The following is a 13,088-nucleotide window of genomic DNA, read 5'->3' as shown; positions in this document are numbered from 1 at the left end:
TGGTTGTCATTTCTCTTGGGTGAACACTGAAGCTCTTACACCCCAGGGAGAGCCTGCCCTAAGGGATGCATTCGCTGCCTGATGCTACCGAGGCAGGGAGGGAGCCTTTACCTGATGGGTGAAGCACCCTGCCGTCTCTCTGCAAGGATAGGGTAGCCCCTCTCAGACCAAGGTCTCCTGCCTGCAGCAGGGCTGTGAGCAGGAGAAAAACCCACCGCTCCCATTCCCCAGCTCCCTCCTCTTGCCGCCTTGCACCGGGGAGGAAATCCCATGCTCTAGACCCAAGTGAAGGGTCGGTACCAGAGGAGAGGCAGTTCTTAATGTCTGCAAGAAAGCTGAAGTTCAGCTGGGAATCACATCACACTTTAGCTTGAGAAGCACCAAGCCCTTGTTTTCAGTTCAGCAGCCGAAGTGAAACGCGGGTCACCCGAATACCGGCTCGCTCTTGCTGAATCAGAGCTGCTCAAGACGCGGTGAGGAGCAGATCTCGTAACGGTCTCCAGGAAGCTGTTAGCGAGCCAGAGTAACCTCAGCGGAAGGGGAGCCGGCCAGCCCTGTGAGGTGGATTTAATCAGAGGAGGCTGTGACCCCTGCGGCTGAACACAGAATATTTTCCTTTCCTGCGTGATTCAAAGTACCAATGCAACATCCTTCTGCTGGAGATAAACGGGCCAAGAGGAGCAAACCTACCCCTCGGCTGGGTGTCCCTGGCTCGGAGCCGGCTCCTGAGGGGTTAGGCAAGGCAGGCAGGTGCTGCTGGCAGCAAGGAGAGCGGGGTCGGATGGGGGGTGTTCTGCCAGGCCCTTGCCAAAATGGAGAGTCTCCTGGTGATAACTCAGTGTGGGCTCAGGTGTGATGAGCCCAAAATAACTGCTACCGCTTTCCAGCATGTTGTATAAATTCTCGACTAAATTTAAAAGAAAACACACGCCCGAGTTCCTGCGAGCGCTGGGCGAAAGCATGAGCCCTCAGCTTGAAAGCCACGCTCAGAGCCAGCACTGACACTTGATTAGCATCTGCTAAAAATAGCTCCTTGCGTAGGTGGAAGGAGAGCTCATAAGCACAAACACAGGAGGATAGGCAGACGCAGGGGTTTTTGGCTGGGGCACCAGGTGAGGAGCGGTGGGACAAGGGACAGCAGCATCACCAGGCCCATGGAGGAGCACGTCTGTGCCCGGAGTCCTGCCTCTGGGCTGCAGCCACCAGTGCAGGACCTCAGTGCCGGAGGATCCTGGTGTCTTCTTCCTAGACCGCGCTCAACCCCGTGAATGAATGTCACCATTATCCCTCATGCATAAAGCTCCAGCAGACCTTGTTTGAGCAGTGCTGTCCGCCTCCTTGAGGAAGACAAGACAGCGTGTGGGTCTTGAGCAGGGTTTGCCCCCAGGGTCCACCATGGTGGTGAAGATCCCACAACACTTCTTTGTGGGGGCGGCGGGGCAAAGCACCTCTTCTCCCCCAACATCCTTCATCCCAATCCCCACACCCAAACTCCTTGAAACATCATGGATGCAGCCTCTCTGTGCCCCTGATAACACCTCTCGGTAGGTAACATGTAGGCAGTGGCCCAGGGAGGCATGTGGATGGAGAAGCAATGAGGCTGTGACCCACCATGTAGAGCATCAGAGGGTGTCCTGCACCCGTGGTCCATCCCATGGCCCCAGTGAGCCTGTGACGGGCATAGACAGCAGCTGTAGAATACTCAGCCATGGGAGGGGAAGACAAAAATCGGGCTATGAAGGATGTGGGGAGGAGAAGGCATGACCAGAGCCTCAGACCGCCACGTCTTGTTTTGCAGCACTTCCAGGCTGCTGAATGCCACCCACGCACCCTGGCAGTCCCTAGCACCCATGGCCTGCGGCTGGCACACCCATGACGGCACGGCGGAGCGTGGCATGGCTCCCCTTGCCACCGCATCAAGGGCCAGGTGACCCACACCCTGTCCCACGAGCACGGCAACAGGGACCACACAGCCCAAAGGTCTCCGAGATCTTTGTATCCAGGACAATTTTAACCCAGTACATCCATAATTTCCCTCAGAACATCTGCATTTTTCCTCAGCAGTTGTACGTTTTTCCTCAAATCTACATTTTTCCTCAGCAGATCTGCATCTTTCCCCAGTAGAACCCTATTTTGCCCCAGATGACCCGCACTCTCCCTAGCAGGTCCACATTTTTTCTCACACCTATGCTTTTCCTTGGTAGAGCCATGTTTTCCCTCAGCAGATCCACATTTCGCCCCGGCAAACCCTGGTTTTGCCTCCAGGCAGACTTATTTTACCTCAGCAAACCCGTGCACCCACACCAACCCTTCCCCCCGGGCGGGCTGCTCCCGCCACTTGAAAACATGGCGCCTTCCCCTCCCCTCCCTTCCTTCTCTGCACCCTGCTTGAGGTGGCGATGGCAAATTTCGCAGCGAAGACCGCGCCGGGCGGCCTCGATGCTGGGCAACCCTGTCCCCGCCACCGCTGCCCTTGTCCCTGGGCCACGGCGCCATCTTGGATCCCCTCAGCCTCCCATGGCGGTGGGCTGGAGGGGCCACCAGGCCCCTCTCCCCCACCCCGCCATTACCAGCACGACGAGATTGACTATCTTTTGTTCGTGACAAACTGCCGGTGGCTAACACACCACTTCGGAAACACTGTGTGGGAGGCGGGCGGCTCCCCTCCCCACCTCTGCCTCTCCTGGCCAGGAGGCACGCGCGCTCCCCAGCACCGGCCATGCTGGCCGCTCGCAGGCTGAGGCAGTGTGAGTGAGAACAAAAAAACCAAAACACTCTTTTTTTGCCAAGATATTGATCTAAGGCTTTCTCAGGCAGCCCTGGCAGTGAGGCTGCAGCACAGCTGGGCAGCCGGTGCTGCCCACACGGCTGCTGCAGCCCTTGGCAGCGTCGCTCTCCTCACCAGCCCAAAAAGCCCCACGGGGGTCATGCCAATTTTTTTTTAAGTGGAAAAAAAAAAGCAAGTGTGGTGGTTTATCAAGCCGTGGCGCGGTGCCCGGCTGCCACGGCCGAGCACAGTGCTCCCCAGACCCTGACTGGGAGACGCGGCAGCCGCCCTCCCTTGCGCACCGCTCCAGCTCCAGCTTGCTGCCTCTGTTGACCAGCCTGGCCAAGACTGTGGAGCACACAGGGACACCTTGCAGGACAGCCACCCCTGGGGCAGCCACAGCTGCTCTCCTCACAGCCTCTTCCCAAAACACGGGGATACTGGAGAAAGCGGGTGGGGGAGTCCCTTTTTTCTCGTTACACTTCCAGCTCTCCCATTGGAGTAGCCAAAAAAAACTCCTAAAGGCATTTGAGTTAGTGCTATCGCAAGGTGCCTGCAGGCTCGGCTGCAGGACCTCCTGCCGTAGTTGGGGTCCCACCACATCACCACAGGACACCTGCTCTCGGCAGCACCTGCAGACCCAGCGCAGCGTCAGGACCGGCTTTGCTTGACTTCCTCCCAGAGTCCAGAGCGACCCAAACCACAGCTGATCTGACCGGCAGTGAAGACTCTTGAACATCATCCCCTCACTGCTAAAAATAGATCAGAGCGGTTAAAAAAAAAAAAAAAAGAGAGAATAATATCTGCTTGACCATCAAAGAGAAAACACATTCATTTCAAGGCAGGAGCAGCTGAGAGGAGAACTTTCGGGTTGTATTTTCTCTTTCTGCAGCAGATGGGCTTGGTTTTCTTTGAAACAGATGAAATATCTCATTGCTGCCAGCCTGAGATAACTGTCTGAGGCATCTCCAGGGCTGGTGGCTGCCCTGTTCGTAGGCTTGGCAGAGCTGGAAAGCAACCCAGTGAGCAATCAGGTCAGAATAAACGACTCATTTTCCTTTCGAGCTTGCTACCCACCTGTTTCTTATTTGTACAGAAAGAGGCAGAACTTGTGGACTGAAACCTGCGTCCTTGCCCCACCACTCATCTGAGGACTTGGCAATTCATTGCAGGAGCGGGCTGCACTGACAAGCATGATGCTACCTCCCGATGCCTGGGTCTGGGCAGAGCAGGTGCCGCGGGTCTCTGGACCCTCCATCCCACAGCTCTGCAGGGTACAATCTTGGCCAACTGTAAAAAAAAAAATGCTTAATTTCTGTGTATTATAAATGAGGAAATATGTTGCAAATAACCGCTGGCGGGGCTTGCATTAAAAACACTGCTCTGCTAACAGAGGCGGTTTTTCAGAAGTCGGTATCAAAACAACAATGGAAAATGGGGTGTTTTTAAGCTGTTGTATGAGGAGTATTTGCGACAGTGATCAGACAATACATCTGACACGTTACGCACTAACTTGTTTACCTGGTGCCACTGGAAACATTTTCACCAACACTTTAAGTGAAATTCGCACTGTCTCTCGCCGAAAGCAACCTTGGTCAAGCTCACTCACCACAGAGACATTTATAAAAATCAAAGACATTTGAAAGACTTTATTCAACCTCAACAAATGTATGCTGAAGCTTTATTTGACGCCATTAACCTGTAGACTGAATAACTGCAACAAGAAGGGAAAAGGTTGGGAGAGAGTTCAATAAAAAGATTCAAAGCACAGAAAAAACCTGGGGTCCACTGCTCTGTCTGTGTCTCAAGCTTCCAGCATTTGGGATTTTACAGTGCAGCACTTTGGGAAGCTTCTCCCTGTTTTGGGACACTTCTCCTTGTTTTGGGAGTCCTTCACGAGCTCCACGGATACAGATGCCTCAGCCACGTTCAGAGCAGGGCTGTGCAATTGCCTTGCTGTTATCGCTGGCCTTGTGCAAGTGGAGAGCAGTATCTCATCACTGAAATGCTCAGTGGCAAATTTCAGCCGTGGCCAAGCCACCACGGCGGATCCGTACCGGCCGCCGGCGCGGGGCTGCTCTCTCCACGTGTCGCATGTCTGGGGGGGTCCGTCGCAGCGGGCTGGAAGGTGCAGTAATTTGGTTACCAGCAGTCACAGTTTTGCACACACACATTTGATAGTTTTTAGCAGCCAGTCTAAGATCATCTGGCTTTCTTTTCTAAGCCTTATCCCTAGTGTTTTACATGGTTCGTTAGCCAGTAAAATTATAATGCGCCTTGAAACTCAGTACAACATCCCTGAAAAGCAACAGCAAGGGCTTCTGGACTTTTTCAGATGCTGTTTCATTTCCCAGTGCCCAGCAAATACAATTGCAAAATTGTGCTGTTTCATCTATCTTCCCTGCTGCCACAATTGTTTTAATATTAATTAATGGGAAATAATATCTTTGTATTACTGATAAATTGCAGAGCCTTAGGTACAAAAGCAGCAGCATGCTTGCACACCACAGCTGGGAAGACAGATAGCTATTGAGAGAGTCACATTATTTAACTGACTGTCATTTTTTTCTCTGTAGCACCGCAAGCTGTGCTGGGGAAGGGTAGGTTTAGTGTGGAGCACCCATGGGTGAAGGCTGCAGACGTGGGGTTCCCCGTGGGGTAGTAGCAGGTTGGCTCACGCCAAGGGCACAGGTCGCTGCAGTGCCAGGATCTGCCGTGCATCCCACCACTGCCGAGTCAGGGCACCTCTGAGGGAGATAGCTGCGCTCTGGGAAAAGCACGGGTGTTAAAACACGCGCGTGAGAGCAGAGGAAGAAACCTTGGATCCCCAGTATTCCTTCTCTGCTTTTAATAAACTGAAAGAAAAAACAAAGAACATGCAAGTGCCCTCCTCCCTTCCTTTCTCATGCAAACAATAGCTGTGATAAGAGAAAAGGAGGGTTTGAGCAGCGCAGCCTTTCCAAGCAGCTCGCTGAGCCATGCTAACAAGTTCGTTACAGGTACCGCTTCGTCCCTGAGCGGCCCAGGCTGGGGTAACTCCCTCATCTGACATGAACAGGGAGGAAAAAAACAGCCCCGAGACGTGAGACTGCAAGGGCAGAACGTGCAGTGGACATGGGCTCACCAGCCTCCCTGCAGGCGTTCGTCCCCCAGGGACTGCAGGTGAGCCCCAGCTGGGGGCAAGATGCAGATCTCCACTCGCTATGGCAGGACCCTGACCCTGCTGCGCCGGGGAGCCACGCCGACACCACAACCTGCACTCTGAGCCGTGTTTGAGGGAAGTGATGTGACTCGGTTGGCTAAATATACCCTTCAAATGGCTGGCACCGACCAGTGGTGCTGGTACTGTGGCATTTCCCGCGCTCTTCGCTGCCTTTGCTGGTGCAGAGGGACGTGTATACAGTGTGCTGCAGCCAAGGATGCAGATACAAATACCAAGGCTGCAACAAACTCCCGGTGTTAGAGCTTTGCCCAGGGGTAACACAGCCTTTACACACAGAGCTTGGGAAAGCTGGGCTGCAGCTCCACAACCCCTCTGCCATCATGCAGGGTCTCCTGGAAAGGGGTGCTGAAGAAGGCAGCAAACCAACCACAAGGTCCTTGAGCCACCAGACTCCCTCCACCTTTACCACTGCTCACCCGCACAGCCCCATTTCAGCTTAGAAAGCAGCACACGGGGTGTTTTACATCCTCTAAAGCAGGGCCCAGCACAGAGCAGGATGAGACAGGGGCAGCCCAGGGCTCTGGTGAGGCCAAGGGAGAAACAACGGCTGGAGCAGCCCAGGAGCTGTCAGAGACTCTGCAACGGCCGATGGAAATCACCCTTTGCAGAGGCAGTGAGGACCACAGCTTGCCCCGCAGCTATGTGTCCTGCCGCATATACACGCTGCTCCAGCCCCGCAGAAATGTGTTGTGCTCCTCCGAACCAAGGGATGCTGCTTCGGATGAGCCTGGGTCCTTTGGCAGCATCTGTATTTTCATGGCAGGCATTTTCCACCTTTTCCTTTGCTCTCCTCGGTTCTACAGCCAAAATGGGTCTTCTGCCAAGGATGAATGAATAATCAAAATAAATCACTCCCCTCCAGATCTGCTCTCTTAAAGCCATGAGACACAGGAGCTGTTCTCCAGCCTGGGTTTAACCTTGTTGGAGGACCTGCTGGCTGAGCTGGAGTGGCTTTAGGGTGGAGGGGGATGCAGACAATGCCACAGCCCTCGGTCAGGGCAGGACCGAGCTTTGCCTTGTGCTCTGGCTCCATTCAGAAAGGCAGCATTTAGGAAACACGCTTTTTTGGTGGGTGGGGTGAAAATGAGGGTCTTCTGCTTGTTGAACCAAGGAATAGGACCCCTCCATCCCCCCAGGGCCAGGGAGGGGGCAACCCAAAGCAGCTTCATGCCCAGGCTGGACCCAGGCACTGGAGGATGCTCTGCAGCTCCCGCAGCCAGGGCATCCCTCCTCACTTCCCTCTCTCTAACAGCAGGCAGGCACTTTCTCATTTTCAAATGAGTCGAGAGAGCCACTAAAACACAGAATCGGGTCTTTGGGTGGTTTTTTTTTTTTTTTGCTTCACTTCTCTTTGCCGCCCTGTCTGTCCAGCGTGTAATGGAAATTTTACCACAGACGCTCACGATGAACAAACAGGAAGCCAGCAGAAAGTGTGGCAATTCGCTGTAGCCTGGCTCAACTCAGTCGAGTGACAAGAAAGGCCATAAAAGCTGGCGTGGGGGTGGCAGGGTAGAGGAGAGCAGGTGAGAGGGGCCAGGGCCGGGCAGCCAGTGCAGGGGATCCGGCCTCTGCCTCGCCTCCCCGGGGACAACGCGGGTTCGCAGGTAAGGCAGGCACTGCCCTGCACCTTCTTTTTCTTCCTCCTGCAGAAGTGATTTCTAATTATTCTTGGAAGTCCTTACTGCGTTTCTGCTCGGCTCCTTCTCACAGCAGAGGAGGTCGGGAGGAGTCTGCAGCTACTTCACTGCTCTGTCCCAAACTTACTAAAACTTAACCGTGCTCATAGAAACTAACTCTATTTGGCTTTTTCTTTTTTTTGGTCTTTGTAAGCCCGTAATGCAAAGCTTAAACCCCCCCAAAGTCGATCACAGATTTGCAATAGATGTATTCGTTAAGAAAAAGCTGTGCTGTGGCTCTGCAATCCCCTTAGTTCCTGCCTGAAAGATTTTTCTTTCCTTTGCTCCCAGGCAAATCTAGAGTCGCTCCACTGAAGCACATTGCCTTTGCTGCATGTGGGGTACCTAGAGATGCACCTGGCTAAGTCCATACCATACACGTGGGAACGTGTTAGGACCCAAGCGAAGCAAGAAATCCAGAAAGGGGCTGAAAATGGATCACAGATTCCTCTGTGCCTTTTTCTGACAGCTTTTCTAGGCCTACTCAGCTCTTGCATGGAGCTTGTCAGTGCCAAACTTGAAAAATCCTTCCCTTTGATTTTGTAGTTAGTTCACTCACTTTAATTGATGAGGTTTTAACATTTATTTTTCCACTCTTACGGCAAATCTCTCTGGCATGAGTCTGCCAGAAAGGGCAGCCAGAGATCTCCTTCCCCCAAGAAGCGATTTTCAGCATCCCATAGCGTTAGGAAGCTGAATTGGGAAACCCCCCCCTTACCTGCAGAGATGGACAGAAGATTTTTGTGTTACCAGATTTCAAAATCCAGGGCAGCCCCCGCAGAAACATGCTCTGCCGCTCCTGCCGCTCACACAGGTGCTGCCATCTGCAACCACAGGAGCGGCTGCTGCGGAGGGGAAGGAGATCTGCTCTTCCCTGCCTCGGATGCTGATGGCCCAGGGAATCGCAGCAAGGGAAATGCATTAGACGTGAAGACAGTTTGAAGATAATGAGGTGCTAGAGGATTTCCTGGGGTGCAGGCAGACTCTCCATTAGCAGTGTTTACAGGAACAGGCAACTCTCAAAAATGGTTAAGGCAGAGTTAACCCTGCAGCCCATGCCAAGCCCAGCCCTTTTGGTCCCCTGCAGCCCCATATATGTGGTTCTGCACGCTCTGGCCCAGGGCACTGCAGCCCTGAGCCCCGGTGTCCCTGTTTAACAGCGGCACTGGGTGATTTCAGCCCCTCTGGGTTCATGGATCCTGGTGCTCTGCCCCACACAGCCAAACGCAGACCTCTGCACCAGGGGAGCTGGGCTGCACCTCGTGGTCCCTCTCCGAGACTGTCCCCCGCTCATTACATGTGTTGAAATGCAGCCGAAGCCTCTTCGAGCAGGCGCGCAGCCTTCCCGCTCCGGACAGCCCCCGTCCTGTGCTTACCAAGAGGCTGTAGCATGCCCAGGCATGCACCTCCTTTCTTTTAAAAACAAAAAAATATCCACCGAGAAGTAGGGTCAGGATTTCAAAGGGCCTGCGCTCATGTGGTTACCCTCCTCCCTGCTCCCATCAGGGTAAAGGGAGAAGTTTTTCTCCACCACCGAACCCAGGACCACGTGCAGCCCAGGCTGCTCAGAAACATGGCACGGGGCAGGCATGTCTGGTGGCCGTGACCATCCCTGCTTCTCCTTCCTAAGTCCATGCATATGGCTCAACTGGAGATTGTACCGATCACTCTCTCTTGGTCCCTGTCTGATGCAGCTCGTGTTCTCAGAGGCCCTGGGCACCTCCTGCCATTCACCTCGGTGGCTGGAGAGGGACAAGTCTTGTACACGTGGCATGAACCTTCCTCCTGCCTGCACTTAACAGTTGCAAAACCTGCAAGGGCCACAACCAGTTCCTTAGAGAAGCAAAGCCCTTTGGCTGGTCCAGTTGCAATCAGGAGATGCCCATGTTCTGCAGCAGTTTGGCTTGAGCAGGAATTTCAATCAAGTGACTCAAAGTCCACATGGGAGTGTGCAGGGCCGGGTGGCTAGGGATGTTAGGAGGATAGGGCAGGCAACCCCACCGTAAAACCAGAGTCCCAGTGCCATCTGGTAACACAGACAAAAATATCCACCACTGGCTGTTTAACCCATGGACACAGTCATTCAGCTGGTCCATGGCTGCACGTCCCCAGCCCAGGGACACATCCCTCCTCCTGCCCCTCTCAGCACCCTCTTTGGGATGCCGAGCCCAGAAACAGTCCCAGGTGCTGCCGTGAGCCACCCCGGCAAAGTGCAATGGTGGGAAGAAAAAGGACGGGGAAAGGATGGAGGGCAAGCTGCCAGCCTGGCACAGGCGGCATTCAGGCAGGGGTTCAGCCCTGCCAGACATCTCATTCCCTCTCCAACAGCCTTGGCTCTGTGCATCAAGGCATCCCTAGGGGAAAACAGCCTCCCACCAGCATCTCTTTGGGAAGAGGCTGTTCCATGCAGACTGCAGGGGTCGAGCTGGGACGGAGACAAGGCGAAGTACCTCTGTGGGAAGGCAGAGCCAAGGGGCTGCTTCTGTGCTTTCTCTTCCAAATTCCTCAAAGATTGGAGGGTCTGGGTGAGCACATGGCATGGGGCTTGGGATGTCGGGGACGGGGCAGCATGGGGTTCGGCAGCTGCCCAAGCGAGGGGCACCTCGAGGACTGTCTAACCTGAGAATGGTGAAACATAAGGGTCAATCTCAGGTTCGTCAGCCCGTGAGATGCCTTCTCCAGAGCAGGATGGGCAGCGCCAGCCCCCACCGGGACCACAGCCACCCCCTCCACCCAGCACGCAGGGGATGCACAGTGGGGAGCCAACGGGCACCGGAGCTTTGTCTGCAGCCTTTCACCGATACACGTGTGAACCCTGGCACGGCTGCTTGTGACGATGGGGAAGGATCGGGGCGGGTGCCAGTCCCCAAGGAGAAAAGGGAGGAAAGTGGCCAGCAAATCCCACCCGTTCCTCAGGAGAAGCTGCTGGAAGCTTGGCCACACTTCAGCGCCGAATCTGTCATGGTTGGCGAAGCAGCGGCTGCCGCGTGCAACTTGCTGGAGTGCTAAAAGTGCCTAATTAGGAGCTTCTCTGACTCCTACCAGCTGCGAGGCCGCCACATCCATGCCTCTGCGAGCCAATGAGCGCAGCTGAGGGGTGAATTTGGCATTCCTGAAAGCATCATTAACACATCATTCCTCGCGCTCCTGACTAGAGGAAGAGACAGTGACATCCCTAAAAGTGATGATAATGAATCCCCAGACAGCATGCGGGGCCCCTCAGTGCTGAATGTGTCAGTAATTTATGAAGGGAGCAGAAAAAAAATATTTTTAATTTTCCAAGTTGAGCTTCCTAAATAAAACACGAGTACAAGATGCACTTGTTGGATTCACTGTCTTTCCTACAATTAAATGACTAATCCTAAAGCACACAGACTGAAAGAAAAAACATCTAAAGCATTCCCAGCCCCAGTGCTGGCCATGGGGGTAACAGATGAACCGAGCAGCATCTCCCTGCATCTGCTCCTGGCCGTGAGGGTGTCAGTGCTGGAGCAGCTCTCCCTGCCCAGACCCGCTGGCTCACTCCTCCTGAGCCAGGGTGGCCCCCAAAGCCCCACGGGTGATGCTCTGGGTGTCAGCCCCTATTGCTGCAGCTCTCCTCCCGCCTACAGCCCCTGGCCTTCCCAAGCGCTACTTCTGCAGAGCAGCCCCAGGAGATGGGGCAAAAAGAGTTTTGCAGAGAGAGCCCAGCCCCACGTGTAGAGGAGCAGCCAAAATCATTGCGGTTGGGACCCCCGGGCACAGCCACTGCAGCCGGAGGGTAGAGCAGCCCCAAAACGTGGGCTGCCCCTGCAGCGAGGGCTCCCTGGCTGTTGGTGCCTGGCTCTGCCGCCTTAGATCCCATGGCCCCGAGACATTTCGGGTCACCTGTCCCCGTGCTTGGCCTATGTAAAAATAAGCCCCAGACTCACTTACATGCATTGCAGCAAGTGGCAGAGAGTGGCTGGGTAGGCAGGGGAGCACCAGCACCCGCTGAGTCCCAACCCGACTTTAAGAAGAAGTAAAACCATGCCGGGAACCCCCCAAGCAGCCGGGCAGCACGGGGGAGGCAGCTCCATTCCCCCGTGCTGGGGGTCCCCAGAGCCAGGGCTGGTGGAGGCGCTTCCTTCTCCTCCTGGGATTTTGGGGGGGGGTCACATTTGCCCTCAGCACCCAGCAGGTCTGGGACATGCCCTGGGAGCTGCAGGCAGGGCAGCAGCAGCCCCCGGCTGTGGGCTTCTGCCAGCGCTGGGGGGACAGGCTCAGCAGTGGCACAGAGACAGGCTCAGCACCTGGCACAGCTGCGGCACGGGGTCAGGCTTCGGGGGACAGCGGGAGAAGCAGGCTCAGGTGGAGCACTGGAAATTGCAGTGGTTCTTGATGATTCAGTAAAGAAAAGGACTTAGAAAATGCACCGCGCACAAAGCAAGTGGGAGGCAAACGCTCCCCCTGCTCCCGCCTGCCCGACAGCCACTTTGCTTCTGCTAGGAGTTATTTTGCAGTTGAGGGAGTGCAGGGGAGCCCCCAGCTTGCTGCCCCCCCAGATCCCTTTAGCCCTTTTCAGTGACCCTCCAGAAAGCAGCAGAGCCCTCGTTTTTTTGGGTGGCTCCTGTCCTGGAGGAGGATGGGGGTGGTTCTTGCCATTCATTCAAGTTCTATTTAATGTGGGTTGTTTGGGGGTTTTTTTTTCCCCTTCTCTTGAAATGTTTATTCCTCATGAGGGAATTTTAATTTTAGAGGCAGCAGCACTTTTGCAAGATGAAGTGATTGCCGAGCTCCAAGTGCCGAATGATGGAAGCTCCAGCAGGGAGGGAGGAAAAGGCAAATGAATCACACGCAGGAATCCCTCGGGCCCCGACTGGCATCCAGAGGTGTGTGTCTGTGCTGGACGACCGGGCCAGGGAAGGAACGTGCCTTTGGTACTCCACCAAAGGGGGAAAATTGCGTTCCAGAAGCGCATTTATGCTTCTGAAGTCAAGTTTTCATCTATGTGATACCAAGAGATGGGTCACTCGGAGGAGCTGGGGAGGGTGCCAGGGCTGCTTTCACCGGGCAACTTCCGAAGGAGCCGCCAGCACCAACGGGCAAAACTTTCCCTGGGAAAGGAAGAGGTGCAGAGCTCAGGTCTGACCCCGCACACGCGTGTGCGCCCCAGCGTGCCCCTCTGCCACGGGCACCCACGGCCCCGCAGGGACCACCACCCTCTGTGGGGTTTTCTGAGGGATTGCGCCTGGATTCGCGTCCCAGTGTGACGCGGGAGTGGGGGGCTCGGCCGGTTGGTGCTGTTGCACCCCCAGTAACCTCTGTCACACGTGGAGGGATCACCATGTGCACGTACACCCCCCCTCTCCTCCCCAAATCTCCCAAAGACCCCCCTCCCCTTTTACAGACCCAGGAACACCCCTCACCCCGTCTGTGCCCCCCCACACACACCCCCAGGACC

The sequence above is a fragment of the Haliaeetus leucocephalus genome, unplaced genomic scaffold (genome assembly GCF_000737465.1).
Source record: "Haliaeetus leucocephalus isolate CR32 unplaced genomic scaffold, Haliaeetus_leucocephalus-4.0 Scaffold273, whole genome shotgun sequence".
Classification (NCBI taxonomy): Eukaryota; Metazoa; Chordata; class Aves; order Accipitriformes; family Accipitridae; genus Haliaeetus; species Haliaeetus leucocephalus.
The sequence above is the reverse complement of the archived record's forward strand: the minus strand, read 5'-3'. Positions refer to the sequence as shown.